The following is a 17,742-nucleotide window of genomic DNA, read 5'->3' as shown; positions in this document are numbered from 1 at the left end:
CTTAGGAACCCAGCCAAACGCAACTGCGGCCACGTCTCAAGCTGAATACAACTTACAGGGAGATGACAAGCAGGGCCAGGTGTGTGGAGAAGAGAGGGGGAAGCAGTTGTTTCAGTACTGAGACTGGGGGAGTCAAGCTAGATATTTAGAGTTTAGAAGCAAATCATGTTGACCCTCTCTTACCTGAGCTTTAGAAAAAAAAAATCAATAAAATAGAGACTAGTAGGGAGCAATAGGCAAATTCTTAAGTTAAGGCTCTGTTTACAATTTAGTAATTTATAATCAATAATTAGGATCAAGTATATCTGGGCCTGGATTAAAGCTGTTAGTCCTGCTGAGAATTATGTTTTGAGTTTTTGCACATCCTACATTCACAGTAGAAAGCTTGTTTTTGCCGAGGTTTCTAATATGTCAAACGTTTATGAAGTATAGGCTTTTCAAAGTAAACTGCTCTCTATACAGCTTTATTTACCCCTTCACTCAGTAATACTTACGGAGTAAGTATTATACACCACCAACCGAATGAATTACATGGGCAAAGGTGAGTAGGAAGCTGATTCATGAATGTGCTGATAACTGGCAAAGATCAGAAACAAAAATCCAGGCTGTACCTAAAGAACATATGATGGTTCTGAGAAAAATAGTTAAAGAGGAAATATCCTAAAATAGCGTTTATATTAAAACTGTACATAAAGTAAAAGTTTGGGCAAGTAAAAGATTATCCATATACAAACTATCCCCTATTTTCAAAGAATTGCTTCTACTTACTATAATCACAAGAGAAGTCCATAGAACTTAAGGAGAAATGAAAATAAGCTAAAATAACATGTTTATACATATTTTAAGTTACTAAGGAAGAAAGCCTTTTTTTCAGTTTTTACATAGTTTTGTTTTGTATTTATATATTTTAAAGTGCAAAGCAAATGCAGTAGGCCAAGAGAGGAGGCTGCCATCAATGACTGACTAGAATCCTGCTGACAGAGACCAGGGACAGCAGGGTAGAATGTACATGGGACAGTTCAGTTAGTCCTCTGTCACCTTATGAAGAAGCCATAATAACATTTTCAAAATCTTTTCAGGCTGGGATATTCCAATTTCCACACGATGGCACAACCATGCAATCTCATGTCTGAACAGCGAATAGTCAACTGTCAATAATATTTATATATCGCGTGGGCAAAAGTAGCTTTGCAGTTGTGAGTATACAAAATGCAGTTTACTCTTGTATTATTTATTATTGTATTTTCCAAACTAATAACTGTAAACCCATTTTTGCCCCATCCTGTGTATACTTCTCACCAACCTAGATCTTTCTTCCAAAAACAATGCAGGTCTTAGTGACAGCCAATAAGTAGTAAGTCCTACATTAAATTTCAAGGCACGTGTCATTTTACACACTGCTTAGCTTTCCTTTTTGGCCACATGAACAACCTGGAACAAAGGCAAAAGATTTTCTGAATGAAGCTCTTACATGAAGTATTGCTTATGAAAATGAACAGATCACTAATTCACATATGTTCAAGGCATGTAATTAATGGCATCAGTTGTTAAAATTTATTTATTCAAGAAATACTTATTGAGCACCTATTACATTGTGAGCACTGGGGACATAAAGATGAGGAAAACAGACCTTCACCTAACTAACAAAACCAACAGCCTTAGCAGGGAGGTCGGCCATTCAAATGCAGGAGAAGCCAGCAGCTGGCACTGTGGGCAGAGAGAGGAGGGAGTTACTAGGGCCTGGGTGAGGACACTTTGAAGAAAGAAGGTTCACAGAGCTATCCAGGAGGAAGTAAAGGAATGCCTCAGGAAGTGAAGGAATTCTAGGCAGGAAGGAGCCTCGGACAATAGGTTCCATTTCCCAAACCTTTGTGCTCAGCAACTATTAAATAGTAAAAGTACAGAACTGGAAAGGGGAAAATGGAAAAAGAAACGCAGAATGACATTTACACAGAATGAGGGAGAGAGCCCCAAGCTTGACTTATTAGGGAAAGGGCAAGCAGCCCTGAATCTGGGTCCAATCACAGGGCTTCTAAGAGGTGGTTGCCAACGAGGCAGGTGGATGCCAAACCTCGGCCAGCTCTGCGTGCTGTGCTAACCAGCTGTTTCCTCCGTGGTTGGTCCAGAGCCCTAAGCAAGAAACTGCACTGATTAGAAAGCCATTTCCTAGCAGCTACTCATCCCAGGGAGAAGTGATGGAGAAGGTAGGCAAGAAGGGTGAGCCCCAAATGGCCATCTTGAGCACCAAGGCTGAGATAAGGAATGCATCTGGGCAAGACTTGGCTCAGCCAGCAACTCTACCAAAAAGTAAAGATTACTACAGTATCTTCGTTCACCAACAAAATGTCAGGAAAAGGAATTCAAATAATTTCAAGAATTAACTTTTTTGTGTGTGTGTGTATTTTTCTGAAGCTGGAAAAGGGGAGACAGTCAGACAGACTCCCTCATGCACCCGACCGGGATCCACCCGGCACGCCCACCAGGGGGCGATGCTCTGCCCCTCCGGGGCGTCGCTCTGTTGCATCCAGAGCCACTCTAGCGCCTGGGGCAGAGGCCAAGGAGCCATCTCCAGCGCCCAGGCCATCTTTTTGCTTCAATGGAGCCTCGGCTGAGGGAGGGGAAGAGAGAGACAGAGAGGAAGGGGAGGGGGAGGGGTGGAGAAGAAGATGGGCGCCTCTCCTGTATGCCCTGGCCGGGAATTGAACCTGGGACTTCCGCATGCCAGGCCGATGCTCTACCACTGAGCCAACCGGCCAGGGCCTCAAAAATTAACTTTTTAGGCTCTTCTACCGATTTAAAATCTGTGATCCTCAAGAAAGTCATGTATATACTTTTTGTTTCTGCTTTTAGCAGAAGAAACAGTCAGCTTGGAACAACAGACAAAAATCAGAGAAGAAAATCAATACCAATGGCCCAGGCAGAGAAGAGTCTGAAGCAACAGTAGGAAACAGGGAAGGGAGTTAGCATGGGGCTGAGCAAACAGAACGCTGCTCCTGACTTTGAATGGTTAAGCTGGAAACAAATATCTGGTTCACTAGTAGAACCAATGTTTCTTCCAAGCATAAATAGTACATTTGATAGGATACCCAGCCAAGACGTCTGCCAATGTTTGCACATGACTCTCAGGTGTTCTGTGGGCAATGATTAGGGAGAATGTTTGGCTCATGCTTCCCATGGTTCAGCCATTTATGGACAATACCAGATATGAGACAGAAAGTATGTGAGAATAAGGGGGAAAGAGGGCTTAGATCAGGAAAAACACAAAAAGTTGAGTTTCTAACACCTACTAGAATTAAACAGGGGGAAACACCAGGAAAATTATACAAGAGAAAGTATCTCCTGTGTTCTGTCTTTATCCCTCTGGAACCTTTCATGCCGGCTGCAAACCCCTCTGTGGATAGGCAGACTGAGTGCAGATTAAACCCATCCATGGACCACATGCTCACATCTGCACTTGACCCTCAGGGAAGGCCACTCCCCACTCTCTGCTCTCAGCCGGCAAAGTCCCTTGGTTAATGACCATCGCTACCACCGGGTCCTCTCTGTGGCCTCACTCCTTTCCCAACTGACCCTCTGCACAGCTGGAGAATAAACATGACAAATTCTGTCTACTCCCAAGGCTCAGAGGGGTTGGGAGTCTTGGATGCAGGTTAATTTCCACGGCTTTTTAAAAGACAAAAATCTTCACTTTTTTGCATAATGAGTCAACTCAGATGAAGTCTTTGATGTATAAGCAGCATCTTCACGAAATTATTCATTGCTCCTCCACTTCAAGCACCAGCCATTGCAGATCTTTAGCTTTCCTGTCTCTGTTCAACCATCTAATCCCATTCGGCACAAATACCAGGTAAACAGGTTCGCTTTCAGGAAGATTTCTTCTGGTGGACAGCAAAGTCCAAAGGCAGTAAATTTTCTACCAGCCTGTATTTGTTTAAACTAAAAACCTATAGGGGAAAAGAATTCTCCCATGTAAAGCACACTCTTGCTGAATCTATTCAAGTACCTTCCATTTTAAGTTTTAATTACTTCTTTCTGAACATCTAATGACTACTTGAGGCCCAAGCCTGTTTCTCTCCATGACTTAGTGACCGGATGGAAGGGAGCAGGCAGAGAGCTACTGACCTGTTGCTGAGCCCCGTCCACACGTGCACACCTACGTGATGTACAGAGCATGCAAGAACACTCAGACCATGACAGATGTTTCCAAAGATGGCCACTACCAATCCCTTACCCTCTGTATGCATGTGTCCTCTTCACTGTTGAGTAATCCCCCCTCTCGAGCCCAGGTTGGCACTGTGACTGTTCTGATCAGAAGAATGCAGCAAATGTCATGTTCTGAGAATTTTGAGGCCAAAACAAAACAGACAGCTTCTACTTCCGTCTTCTTGAAGCTATCATATGTAGGACACCTTCTCTCAGAATGCAAACCTCATGTAAGAAGTCTAACCTGGCCATGCAGAAGCCACAGAAAGAGAACTAAGGCCCCACAGACAGTCCGTCTCAGCATCCAGTCATGAGAATGAGCCTTGTTGGACATTCCAGACCAGTCCGGCCCCCAGGTGACTGCAGACCCAACCAACTTCATGGGAAATGGAAGAACCGCACAGCTGAACCTAGTCAACCCACTAGACTATGAGCGATAATACCGGTTGTTTGAAGCCACTGCATTTTGTGTGGTTTATTATGCAGCAACAGAAAAATGAAACCCAGACTTCCCAAAATAATAAATATGTTATGAATATATAATTATATATGTGTAAATAAATATATGTGAATATATAAATGTTGGCCCAGGACCTACCACATGCCTGTTCCTTTCACATCTCTTTTCTCGCTGAATCCTCAGAACCATGGGAAACATAAGCTTTCTCATTGCAAAGAGGATATGTAAGAGGTAGAACTGAAACTCAAAGCAAACCTCATAACCCTAAAGCATCTGTTCTTCCCACCAAACTTTCAAAGCTGGGACATGTGAGCACTGTTGGGTCACATCGCAGTTCTCCGCACGTGTCACTAGCCACTGTCTGTTTCTAGGACCTTGTTCCTCTACCAACCCACTACTAAATATCCAGGCAGTGGAGAACTTAAAAAAAATTTTTTTAATTTATTGATTTCAGTGACAGAGGAAAGGAGAGAGAGAGAGAGAGAGAGAGGAACATCAAGCTGTTCTTGCATGTGCCCCGACTGGGAATCAAACCAGCAATCTGTATGCTTTGGAACAATGATCTAACCAACCAAGCCATCTGGCCAGGGCAAGAACTTTATAAATAGTGTCTTAAAAATTCAGAAGTCTACATAGATTCCCCCACTCCCACCAAAAAAATATCAAGTTTATGAGGCAATATGGTAACATAATAAAAAGCACATCTAAAAGCCTTTTGGTAGATTCATGCATCAGATAAGGTGCTGAATTAGCTTCTAAAGTCCTTTTTTTACATTAAGTTTTTTTCAATCACAGTTTACATTCAATATTCTGTATCAGTTTTGATATACAGCAAAGTCGTTAGAAAACCATGTGCTTTACAGAGTGGCCCCCTGCTGCTTCAAATACCACCTGGCCCAGACATGGTTACCACGGTATTATTGACTACAGTCCCTATATTGTACTTTACATTCCCGTGACTATTTTGTAACTACCAATTTGTACTACTTAAACCCTTCACCTTGTTTAAAGTCCTTTTTATTCCAACAGTTTATGACCTGCCAGCCACTGTACAAAGCTCCTTCCATGCACGATGCCGGCTAACCTTTTCAATAGGCCTACAGGCAGTGACTGCTCGATCCCCATCTCAGAGATAAGAAAACTAAGGCTTAGATAAGAACGCTGACCAGTAAGTGACAAGGTCGAGATTCAAACACAAAGGTCTGTCAGCTCCACAGCCCACTGTGATCATTACAACATATGGTTTCCCTTCCATCACTCGGAAAACATGATTTTTTCCCCTAGTCCTCTGATCATTGGAGATATAAATCCTCAGTGAGAATGTGCTTAGATTATCTGCATTCCTGAGGTGGCCAAGAATCGTCCTGGTACAGCATAAAACCAGAGGAGCTGCCAGTAAAGACAGGACTCAAGCCAGCCCCCAGCCCGGGCTGCAGTCAGAGATGAGCTGCATAAACACCTCCCCTCCACATCCACACCCACTGTGCTGCAGAGTCAGTTTCTGCATTGAAGTGCTAGTTTCCCTTTCAGAACAAGGCCAACCAATAACTCAGCAAAGAACTGCCCATCAGGATGACCTCTGGGATCACTTCACAGTTTAAAACAAAAATAGCTGGGCACCACTTATCTCACAGCCAAGTGGGTCAAGGCTTTGTTCTTGCTGTTCCAAACTTTACCTCAGTTCACCCACGGTAATGGACAGACCTGCTGATTATCTGGGGTTCTGACTCACGCCTTCATTACCAGACACAGCAGCCAACAACTGGGCTTCAGGGTACTGGGTAGTAGGATATCTGGTTCAACAAAACTGGACAGGTAGGAATTTGTGACTGGGGACAGAGGTCACTAAAAAATTTACAGAGCACTCCTATAAAAATTGCTGCCTTATTTGTAACAACAAAGATAGGGAAGCAACGCAAGTGCCCTTCAACAAACAAGTAGCTAAAAAGTAATACAAAGGAGTATTACTCAGCCATAAAAAAGACTAAAATCTTACCATTTGCAACAACATGGATGAACCTGGAGTGTATTCTGCTAAGTGAAGTAAGTCAGACAGAGAAAGATAAACACTATGATTTCACTTATATGCAGAACCTAAAGAAGAAAATAAACAAACAAGAATAGACTCACAGATACAGAGAACAGACTGATGGTTGCCACAGGGGAGGGGTCTCAGCTGGTATAAAAAAGGTGAAGGGATTAAGAAGTCCAAAATGGTATTTGTAGGGATGTCAAATACAGCATAGGGAATATAATCAATAATATTGGAATAATTATGTCTGGTGCCAGGTAGGTATTAGAATTATCAGTGGGATCATGTCATAAAGTATATAAATGTCTAACCACTATTCTGTACAGTTGAAATAAATAATAAGGTAATATTTAATGCTAAGTGTAACTGAATATGGCCCATCAACATAGATCAAGTGCCTATTATGCGCCAAGCACTAAATTAGGTCTAGAGACACAGGATAAACAAGACAGACAAGAAAAGGAGACATGGAATTATATTTTAACAATCTTTTAAAGTACCTAAAACTGTCCCTTGTATGTCAGACCTTTCTATGACAGGATTTCTCAGTGTCCTGTAACATTGATCTTCACTTTCCCAGTGGTTCCGTCTTAGTCATGTCGCATATGATGCAAGATTTATGGAGCAACAGCTTTTTTTTTAATATCCTCCAAAGAAAGTATGCATAGAAAAACTGAATCTTAAAACAAAGCGAGATTTAGTTAATGGCTTTTAACAAATTATTTTAACAGGTAATAGGAAAAAATGTAACTAATAAACACACAATAAAAAATTACACAGATCTTAAAAGAGAATGAACATAGATAAACAGATACATGATGATGCTTAGTTTAAATGAAAAAGAATGCTAAACTTAAGCTGAGAAATAACTGAATAATATGCTGGATTCAGGAAAAAATTTCATGGTGACCACGCATTAGGTGCCTAATCTGGCACAAAAGTTGGGCAACACTATCTTCTGTGGCTGGAGGGGACAATTACAGGTCTTGAAAAGGTAATTCTCACAGACGAAATAGAGTCATTAGAAGTCATAAACCCAGTCCAAGTCATCTACTGAGCTATCAGCATGTAGACCAGATAACCAGAAACTGAAAGCAGGTTAGGAATGTCCAATCATAGCCCATTTCTTCTTTGGTGCTATCAGAAAGTCTTCTCAAATTAAGTGTGGCTTGTGCTCTGGCACAGAACTCAGTTTAGGTAATACTCTTACTCTCCTGAAAAATAAACCAAAAAGACCATCTCCCTCCCCCAAAACAGAATTTGAAAACAGAAAAATCATGATTGCTTCAATACATCTGATGCCTCTACAAAATTATTCCAATATATCTAATGAGATTTTCAGAAGAAAAGCACAAACCCATTAAACAAACTGCAGTGGTCTGGGAAAATGAGAAAGAGCAACATCTAAATGCCATAGTACCATTTTGCTTCAAAATTCCTAACTCACAATATAGTGGCAACAGCTCTTGCATGAATGACTCATTTGCTTCTGGGATGAGTCTGACCCTTCTTGGGAGATTCCATATTAAAAATGAATAAAAACAGGCAATGAGAAGCAGCTACATTCCTGGAAAATCAAGAATATTCACTATACATTTAACAAGATGAAGCCTGCTTATTTATTTATTTACTTATTTTATATTACTTTAGTTTTTCTTTTCCAAGTGAGAGGAGGGGAGATAGACTCCCGCACAAGCCTGCTCAGGATCCACCTGGCAACCCTCATCTGGGGCTGATGCTCTGCCCATCTGCGGCCATGCTCGCAACCGAGCTCATCTGGGGCTGATGCTCTGCCCATCTGCGGCCATGCTTGCAACCCTCATCTGGGGCTGACGCTCTGCCCATCTGCGGCCATGCTTGCAACCCTCATCTGGGGCTGACGCTCTGCCCATCTGCGGCCATGCTTGCAACCCTCATCTGGGGCTGATGCTCTGCCCATCCGCGGCCATGCTCGCAACCCTCATCTGGGGCTGATGCTCTGCCCATCCGCGGCCATGCTCGCAACCCTCATCTGGGGCTGATGCTCTGCCCATCCGCGGCCATGCTCACAACCCTCATCTGGGGCTGACGCTCTGCCCATCTGCGGCCATGCTCGCAACCGAGCTCATGTGGTGCTGACGCTCTGCCCATCTGCGGCCATGCTCGCAACCCTCATCTGGGGCTGATGCTCTGCCCATCTGTGGCCATGCTCGCAACCGAGCTCATCTGGGGCTGATGCTCTGCCCATCTGCGGCCATGCTCGCAACCGAGCTCATCTGGGGCTGACGCTCTGCCCATCTGCGGCCATGCTCGCAACCGAGCTCATCTGGGGCTGATGCTCTGCCCATCCGTGGCCATGCTCGCAACCCTCATCTGGGGCTGATGCTCTGCCCATCCGCGGCCATGCTCGCAACCGAGCTCATCTGGTGCTGATGCTCTGCCCATCCGTGGCCATGCTCGCAACCCTCATCTGGGGCTGATGCTCTGCCCATCCGCGGCCATGCTCGCAACCGAGCTCATCTGGGGCTGATGCTCTGCCCATCCGCGGCCATGCTCGCAACCCTCATCTGGGGCTGATGCTCTGCCCATCCGCGGCCATGCTCGCAACCCTCATCTGGGGCTGATGCTCTGCCCATCCGCGGCCATGCTCGCAAACCCTCATCTGGGGCTGATGCTCTGCCCATCTGCGGCCATGCTCGCAACCGAGCTCATCTGGTGCTGATGCTCTGCCCATCCGTGGCCATGCTCGCAACCGAGCTACTTTTAGTGCTTAAGCCATCCTCAGAGTCTGGGCCATTTTAGTGCCACAGAGCCATCCTCAGAGCCTGGGCCATATGCTCAAATCAAACAAGCTATAGCTGCAGAAGGGGAAAAGAGAGAGAGAGAGAGAGAGATAAGGGGCAGAGGGAGGGGTGGAGAAGCAGGTGGTCGCTTTTCCTGTGCGCCCTGACTGGCAACCGAACCCGGGACATGTACACACCAGACTGATTCACTGCCACTGAGCCAACCGGCCAGGGCGGAAACCTGCTTCTTTAACTCAGCCTAACTAAGTGCAGAGTCTGAGCGCCAAGAAGTTTAGAAACTGTGAGGAAGCACCTTCCCACTGCTTATCTACATATTTCACCAAGCAGTAGAAGTATGTCTTAATGCTGGAGACACCAGGGAAATATCTTAATTTTGGTTCTAAGTATAAAGAGATGTGGCTAAAGTAGAAGAGTGTCATTCTTAGGACATCCAGGTTTTACCTGCTTAAAGATTCTATAAATGGGCATCCAATGAGCCAAAGGTAATGACAGTTATAAAACTCCGTGAAGGTTACCTAAGCTCTGTCACCTACAAATTCTTGCCTTTTTTCTGCCTTCTGTTGTCTTAAACAAAGAATCAAGAACAGAGGATTCCGTCTGAACTTTAACATTTCCCATAAATCTGGGCAAACCATTCCCTAACCTGTCATTAGCGAACGCTAATGAATATTTATAGCAGCTTTTAAATGAGGTGCCTTTTCAATTAGTATACCTTAGCATCTAACTCATTTCGTAAAAAACAAAACAAAAAAGCTTAGAACATGAATTTTGTAAACGAAGTTCATAAGTATGACTTTTTTTTAACCTATACTTTGATGTGATATAATTTAATCAAAGGTAATCCTATGACACAGATATGCCACTCATTTGAATAAACACTAAATGAACTAGTAACTAACAAAATACTCTTAGAACTTTGGCCCTGGCTGGTTGGCTCAGCCGTACAGCATTGGCCCAGTGTGTGGAAGTCCCGGGTTTGATTCCTGGTCAGGGCACACAGGAGAAGCAACTATCTGCTTCCCCTCCCCTTCTCTCCCCTCCCTCTCTCCTTCTCTCCCTCCTTCCTCTCTCTCTCCCTCTCTCTCTCTCTCTTTCTCTTGCAGCCATGGCTTGAATGGTTTGAGCAGGTTGGACTTGGGTGCTGAGGATAGCTCCATGGCCTTGCCTCAGGCACTGGACTGCTTGGTTGCTGAGCAACAGAGCAGCAGCCAGATGGGCAGAGCATCGCCCAGTGCGGGGCTTGCCAGGTGGATCCTAGTTGGGTCGCATGCAGGAGCCTGTCTGTCTGCCTCTCAATCTCTCCCATAATTAAAAACAAAGAAAAGAAGGCCCTAGCTGGTTGGCTCTGTGGTAGAGCGTCGGCCTGGCATGCAGGAGTCCCGGGTCCGATTCCCGGCCAGGGCACACAGGAGAAGCACCCATCTGCTTCTCCACCCCTCCCCCTCTCCTTCCTCTCTGTCTCTCTCTTCCCCTCCTACAGCCAAGGCTCCATTGGAGCAAAGTTGGCCCAGGCACTGAGGATGGCTCTGTGGCCTCTGCCTCAGGCGCTGGAATGGCTCTGTTTGCAATGGAGCGACCCCCCAGATGGGCAGAGCATCGCCCCCTGGTGGGTGTGCCGGGTGGATCCCGGTAGGGCGCATGCAGGAGTCTGTCTGACTGCCTCCCCATTTCCAACTTCAGGAAAAAAAAAAAAACTTAAATGTTAAGTCAAAAGCACAACCTGACTATGCAAAGATTTCATAATGCTGACAACTCTTAATTTCAGACTTTGGAAATAAAGAATGCAGACCTGCAGGTTGACATTCATTCTAATAAACACAGCAGGACCAGTCCCTACTTACCCCAGTCATGTGTTATATTTAATGATTAAATGAATTTTCTACACTACTGATTTGATAAAGGAAAGAAAGAGTCTAGGACTCTGTGAAGAGTCTAAGCTAGCATTTCTTCTCTGATTTTAGTTCAGAGTTACCAACTGTCAAGGGTAGTTTAAGCACATCAAGTATTGGCAGCATTACATTGCTTGGCAAGAAAAGTCAGGCCAACCATTCTTGTCATAACTCACGTGCAAGCTACAACACTGTTCTATAATTTCACTAGGTCAAGCCAAGCAATTTATACCCCAACTGTGCTTTGTAGCTAGTAACACAAACACATACACACTCACTAAGAGATACATTGTTTTAAAGCTAGACTCCCTGCTCCTCTAGATTGCCTATAAACCTTATCTTACTCTGATAATATATATATATCGTAAACACGAGGCCAGTATGCGTCTCTGGGAGAATGACCAGAAGTTAATTTTGAAAAACTAAAAAGCTTACTGTCCAGATATAAATGTCTTAATATTTACTGGGGTCATCCAAAACTAGCTTCCTAAGACCATATGTTAAAAATCTAGGAACTGTTTTGGTAGAGGTGATGTACATAAATTATACATATATTGCCTGACCTTAGGAGGCCCAGTGGATAAAGTGTCGACCTGGAACACTGAGGTCGCCGGTTCAACTCTCTGAGCTTGCCCAGAGCAACTACTTCCTACATACAGGAAGCAACTACTACAAGTAGATGCTTCCCCTTTTTCCCCTTCTTTCTCACTCTCCCTCTCTTTTTCTTTCTCTCTCTCTTGCCCCTCTCTCCAAAAATCAATAAATAAAATCTAAATTCCAAAACTCAATAAATAAAATCAATAAATACAGGACTCAAAATACCTGAACTAAATGGGTAGTCTATAAGACAATGAAAGGCAGAAACTGCCCTCTTAATTTAATTTTATACCGCCCTTACAAAGAAATATTCTTAGTAATCAACAAATGTCTACTAACGAGACTGCAATCCTGGCATTAATGACAATTTAAATGTTTTCAAATAGAAAGTTTATTTCTGGGAGATAGGAAAGCATAGTTATAAATGAACAGACTATGAAATCAGACAGTTTTAGGATCCAAAGTTGGGTCCTCCCCATATAGCCATGTGACTTGAAAAGGTAATTAATCCTGGCAGGGTCTCAGTTCCCTCATATGTGAAATTGACCTACTGATGCTATTCACCTCATAAAGCTGTTTGAAAGACTGAGTACAATCAGAGACGTATAGTGACTGGTACAGAACACAGTAATGATGTTCATTTGGGAATGACCTGCGTAAACGACAAGACCAAAGTAATACACTATTTGGCATGTTGAATTTCATAGCACGTTGCCGGGCCTCTTTCACATTATAAGGATGTTTTTTCTCCAAAAGAGCCTATCTGGAGTAAGTTCCCATTGATAATGACGACGATTTCCTAGGACAAAATGAAGTTGGGTTTGCGGACCCTACAGGCACCCCACCGGCTTAAGTTTGACTTGGCTCAGCCCAATCCACCTCTAAGAACTATCTGATTTTAAAAAGATATGTGCCTTGGTTCTGGTATATGGCTTGCACCGCTTATCACATCCAAAACTTAGGTGACCAATATCCTAATAACCAATTCATATGTGTTTCCTGACCAGAAGTAATCATGATTAGGATGCCTCATTAAAACAAGTTATTCTGGGACCCTCTCAGGGTGATCTCAGCTTCAAATGGTAGAGTAGCTGAGGGGGGGGGGGGGAAGAATAGAACAGGCCCTTTAAACCAGGCTGGATAAGGGTACTTAAGGAAAACACAGGCATAGAGCCTGCTGAGAACAAGCAACTGTGAAGTTGTCAAAGACCCGGACATGGCCAAAGAGAGCAGTGAGTCTCCTCTCAGCGAAGGATGGTGCAGCACATCCTCTGGGAGAGACCTGATTTTAAAATGATGTGCACCTTTGTTCTGGTGACAAGACAATTTTACAATGCTGTCAGGAAAGCATTAAGTTGTGCAAAACTTAGAGCAATGCCAATAACTTGTCCATAGCAATACAAATGGATATTGTTTGGCAGAGATACAATTGAATTCCCGCCCTGTAGAAAAGATGACTCCAACATCTCCACTTACAGAATTGCCTTACAGGCATTAGTCAGTTTTGCAGCTATTAGCAAATTAATCTCAGCATTCCTGACTGTGTGTTATGATATCTGCTCTTCAAATTCTCCTTTGAACCAATTTTAATATCTTACTGGTTTTCTCATTAAATAAGTTAATTAAATTAAAATTTTTTATATTTTTTTACATTTGTAGAGAGCTATGATTTTAGATTTTTGAAAATCATAATTTAGCACTTCTGATGAAGGAACGCTCTCCCAGGAAGAAAAATTGATGTGACAGACAGAAAGGGGTTTTTTAGTTCTGCCTAGAATTATTCATTTCTCTAAAAGAGAGAGAAAGAAGTGAGCAAATGTCAAAATGTTTAACTGCTATTATATAATATTTAGGTAGTGAATGCATGAGCATTATATACTATTATATGTACTTTATGACTGAAATGATTTATAACTTAATTTTTTTAATGTTGTTTAAACCCTGGCCAGTAGCTCAATGGATAGAGCATTCACCCAGTATATGAACATCCTGGGTTTGATTCCCAGTCAGGGCACACAGGAGAAGAGACCATCTACTTCTCTCGCCCTCCCGAACCCTTTCACTCCCTCTTCCCCTCCTGCTGCCAGTGGCTCAATTGGTTCAAGCATGGCCCTGGGTGCTGAGGATAGTTTGGTTGGTCCAAGCTTCAGCCTCAGGTGCTAAAAATATCTCAGTGCTCAAGCATCGGTCCCAGATAGGGCTGCCGGGTGAATCCTGGTGGGGGTGAATGTGGGAGTCTGCCTCACTATCCCTCCTTCTCACTTAAAAAATAAATAAAAAAAGAAAGAAAATGTTGTTTAAAAAAGAATTAGTTGGGTGGGGTGAAATGAGGAGTACAGGTAGTTGCTCTTGACTTCTTCCTCAGCATCAATTTTTCCCATGGAAACATGTATGTTCTAAGCCTCTATTATCCTGTAGGTCTATGCCTGCTTCTCTTTTGTCATTCTCTGTGCATCTATCATAGTGAGAGGCACATCACAGGCAATGAGTGAGTGCTTATAGAACTGCATTACTGGGAATATGCTCTAACACTAGGGCAAAATGAAATCAGACTTAGGAGGCAGAATTTCTCAGGGAACCAAGGAAAGGAAGTGTCCCCAGCTGTGTTGTCAACCCAGGTTTCTGTCTCACTCCAGAGAAAGGCTTGGTCTGTCACTTAGCAGTCCATCCTACTACAATGCCCAGAAAATAACCTAAGATTTGCCTGGAGGAAGCCCAATTTACAGCGCCAGGCCAAGCACCCAGGACTCAGCCTAGGCTACAGGCTCCCTCTTTGGTACTGACAGAGAAGTGACAAAATAAGTTTGTCGATGGATTATTTTACAAGATTCTTAAGAAATCACTGAAATGTGTTAGCGAGAGGGTACCAGAACTTAAGTGTCACGACCGTGACTCTTCCTCCTAATAATGGTACGTGGACCAAGATGTTAGAACTTACCCTCTTGAACAGCATATGCACACCAAAATCTTTTACACGCAGGGACAAAGTGCGGTATGGTGGGGAAGATACATGAATTATTTGGAGGTCAGGAGCCTGAGTTGGACTCCTACTTAACCACTGGATTTATTCTGGCCAAGCCACATACCCTCTCCATGAAGTAGTTTCCTCTACTGTCCAATATAGATACTTACATGGCCCCATCTATGTACTGCATGCCTGTAATAAGATGATCAAAAGAGTACTACACGGCACAGAACAACACACATATATTATCGTTCTGATATAGCCACATAAGATCACCTGCACCCGAGTAAAAGCCATGGCCCCTGGAGAGAAGAAATCCACTCCTGGTCCTGGTTGCCTATCTAAGACAGTATTTATCACAATAAACATCAGAAAACTTGTATGTGACCTTAAGGAGTATCTGACATGTAGTATCCTGGATTTATTCTCATCGAGTGACTTTTAAGTAAGAAACAGGGGTAATCAAGACTTTTCAAGGAGGACGAATTCTCTGGCTAAGCAAACACTTGGTCTTATATGGTCTGGAGTCAATGACCAGCTGGCCTGACATGTTTCTGTTCCTTAGGAATTCTTAGAAGTGGCTAAAAGTGTTGCAATATACTGATATAATTGGTCACAACCATTTTTTGAGACTTGCTGTACAAAGGGTTATAACTTCCTTCCTGTATGAATAATATACCAAAGGCTGCTTTCCTCATGGCTGATTACCTACTACAACAGAAAAGGTTTGCTTGTACTGGAGTGTTTACTATGACCCTGTACAACTTCTGTGGCATGTAAGTTACACGGATCTGCTTTCCTAGATGCTGTTAATATTGATCTTTTCTCTCCTCCCTGGGCCTCCCCTAAGAAAATTACTACAGTGTAGCCTGGGCTAGGCATCTTTTAGTTTTTTTATGTTTTCTTTAGGGGAACCCCCACACACACAAAATAAAGCTCACATAGATGTTAAGTACTCACTTTTAAAATTTTTTGGATTAGACAGAACTTTAAAAATCAGTTTTGTCTCATACACTTTCTCCCTCTTCAATACTTTGGCCCATATTTTGATCGACATCTTTAGTCAACATCTCCAGTCAGAGAGAAAAGCCAATATATTAAAACAACAGAAAAACAACAACAATGTATTAGAATCACCAGTGGATTTCTAAATAATTTGAAATTTTGTTTTGCTTTCCTGTTTTTCTTATGCCATAATTAAATTTGCAAGATTTTTTTTTTCTCCCTGAAAATAAGGGCGCCTTTCTTAAAAATAGCCAGTTCCTCCACTTACCTATTTCCAAATTATGGGACGGCAAGGCTATTTCCAACATACAATTTTGAGAAGAATTATCTTAAATTACCAACCTGATTCCACAAATGTTCTGCTCACCTTATTAATTTAAGGTCTCTTACTGATTTATGTCAAAGCAACTTCGTGAACCTACAATTCATTAAAGAAAGCTGCAAGTCCTTACAGCAATTGAACAAATGTAGACATCTGCCAAGGCTGTGGGTTTCTGGTGTCTTCCTGATACCCACAGAGCTGCGGGTTCTGCAACTGTCTACTCCCACTTCATTTGCCAGATTCTCAACTCCATCTTGCCCCCAAGTGGAGCTGGGTGGTGTTGGAAGGGACCACCTGGGGCAACTGACTTGGAAAGCAAACGGTTGGGACCTGCTGGCGGAGACCTGCACGTTCACTGGGCTTTGTGCTGTCAATCTCCACCTGCCCCACAAAGAGGCCGTGAACCAATTTTATCCTGCCAACCAGAAACAGGAACTGAATGGGCCTCTAACTAGGCCTCCAAAACAGGAAGCAGGGGACAGTCCCTGCAGCCACGAGAGATGAACTGACCTATAGCCGAGAACTCCCAGAAGGCTGGCACCAGCCAAGGCCACAGGTGAGACAAGGCCACACTGTGCACTTATAATGAAGCTCCGCCAGCAAGTGGAACCAACTTGAACTACCAGCTGATGAATGTCTGAAGCAGACCACGGGCAACCGAGCTGAGCAAAGAAAGCAGGATCCCTGGGGCCCGGGAAGCAGGGCCAGTCAGGACAATCTGCAATGGACTATTTAGGGTAAGGAATGGATGTTTTAGGAACAAATTTTCTTTTGTCTTTTGAAGTTTTCCTTTTAGTTTTGCTTCTTTTTAGTTTTCTAGTAAAGTTCTTTTTTGCAAGTTATAATTTTGCCTTCAAGAAAGCAAAAGGAAGCACAGTGCTTCGGGTTCACAGAGGGCAGGCAATGGCGTGCCAGCAAAAAGTTGAAAGGCCAGGCAAACCATGCATGAGGCAACGCTGGATACTGTTTCACTCCCTTCCTAGCCAGATTTTTCCCCTGTGAGTTAGTCTGTCCACATTTGCTCTTTGATAATTTGGCTAAGGCTTGTTTCTTCAGGGAAGAAGCAGGGCTGAAAGGTAGAAAGGTATTTATAAGGAGGTTCATTCAGGTCAGAGATTCTCAAACAACCGCTCTGCTGATCGGCCTGACAGTTTGCACTCATCCGTGGTGCGATGGAAAAACACTAGTAAATAATGACTTTGTCCATACACTTACCATGTGCAAAAAGTTAGCCTTTATTCTAAGGTTATGCCAGGCCTTCCCACAGCCCCTCCTTCTCACCACTACCAATCCAAAAGGAGCTTTCTGGCCAAGATGCTACCAGAAGGCAGATGAAAACCAAAGTCACCGATCCTAACACAAGCACAGGTGTACTCAAAGTCCCGGTTTTAGGTTTCAATAATGTGATTTTCCTGAATGTTTAAAATAGTGAATGGGTTTCACACTTCAACTACACCAAGATAACACCGCTTCTGGGCTAGTCCCA

The 17,742-nt window shown here is 43.3% G+C and overlaps 1 protein-coding gene across 2 annotated transcripts in view; it reads right to left on the bottom strand.

Moving 5' to 3' along the window:
* Positions 1 to 17,742, bottom strand: part of MAP3K5 (mitogen-activated protein kinase kinase kinase 5) — a 193,445-nt gene that overhangs the window by 170,548 nt on the left and 5,155 nt on the right. The window lies entirely within an intron of this gene.

The sequence above is a fragment of the Saccopteryx leptura genome, chromosome 3 (genome assembly GCF_036850995.1).
Source record: "Saccopteryx leptura isolate mSacLep1 chromosome 3, mSacLep1_pri_phased_curated, whole genome shotgun sequence".
NCBI lineage: Eukaryota > Metazoa > Chordata > Mammalia > Chiroptera > Emballonuridae > Saccopteryx > Saccopteryx leptura.
Note: the sequence above shows the minus strand (reverse complement) of the source record. Positions and strands in the feature narration are given on the sequence as shown.